This window comes from Helobdella robusta (assembly GCF_000326865.2).
Source record: "Helobdella robusta unplaced genomic scaffold HELROscaffold_79, whole genome shotgun sequence".
Classification (NCBI taxonomy): domain Eukaryota; kingdom Metazoa; phylum Annelida; class Clitellata; order Rhynchobdellida; family Glossiphoniidae; genus Helobdella; species Helobdella robusta.
Genome location: NW_008705453.1, coordinates 573,755 through 575,234, shown reverse-complemented (window position 1 = coordinate 575,234; position 1,480 = coordinate 573,755).

Below are 1,480 nucleotides of genomic sequence, written 5' to 3'. Positions count from 1 at the left end.
TCGTGACGTCATGATGACGTAATAATAATAATAATAATAATAATAACAACGATTATGTTGCTAGTGGGTTAATAATGATGAGGATGATGTAATTATGACTTATGACAGTGTTGAATAACACATTGGAGCGGGCGGCAGTACGAAAATATGTTGTGGATGATGATGACGTCATTCGGTGAAACTCATTTTTTGTAGGCATAAATATTTATCATTCGGGGTTTTTAGTTGAGATTCAGTAAAAATCTTTTCTGGTCAAAAATTCACTAAAAAAAGTTTACTAGGTTAATTCTAGCCATACTAATACACTACTGCTGCTACTATTACACTACTGCTGCTACTAATACACTACTGCTGCTACTACTACACTAGTGGCAATAAAAATAAAATTTTCAAGGTTTCAATTTAAGAAGAAAGTTCGAGAATTTAACTGGTACATCAGTAAACACTGCATGAAATATTATGCCGACGTCATGAACTCTTTCAATGATTATTATGAGTTAGTTGGTTGGCTGGCTGGTTGGTAAGTTGGTTGGTTGGTTGGTTGGCTGGTAGGTTGGTTGGTTGGTTGGTAGGTTGGCTGGTTGGTTGGTTGGCTGGATGGTTGGTTGGCTGGTAGGTTGGTTGATTGGTAGGTTGGCTGGTTGGTTGGTTAGTTGGCTGAATGGTTGGTTGGCTGGTAGGTTGGCTGGTTGGTTGGCTGGATATTTAGTTGGCTGGTTGGTTGGTTGGTTGGTTGGCTGGATGGTTGGTTTGCTGGCTGGATGATTGGTTGGTTAATTGATCGATTCATTCATTCATTCATTCATTCATTCATTCATTCATTCATTCATTCATTCATTCAAATATTCAATCCTTATTTAAACTGAATTCAGTTGTAAATAAAATCTATAGGCAAAAAAGTCACACACACACACAAACATACACACACACACACACACACACACAAACAAATATACAAACAAACACACACACGGACAACACACACAAACACACACACACAGACAACACATAGCCCATCAACTATGCGAAATAAAGAAGATGGATAAACAAGTCGAAAGAACTTTCATGTCTGAAGAGGAAGAAATGAATGATATTGATAGACTGATGGAAAGGAAGTTAGTAAAGGAATAAAATGGTATAATCGTGATGATGATGATTACGATGCTAAAAATTATTATTATTATTTTAATTATTATTATTTTAATTATTATTATTTTAATTATTATTATTTCGACAGTTCTAGAATTTTACGAGACATATTGCTGCTAAGTAAAGACAGGGATTCATTGATGAAGGATCTAATTGGTCAATTGATTGGGGACAGTTGATTGGTTGGTTGATCGGTGAGTGTAGATTGGTTGGTTGATTGGTGAGTGTTGATTGGTTGATGAGTGTTGATTGGTTGGTTATTTAATTAACCAACCAACCAGTCAATCAATCAATCAATTAACCAATCAATCAATCAATTGATCAACTAATC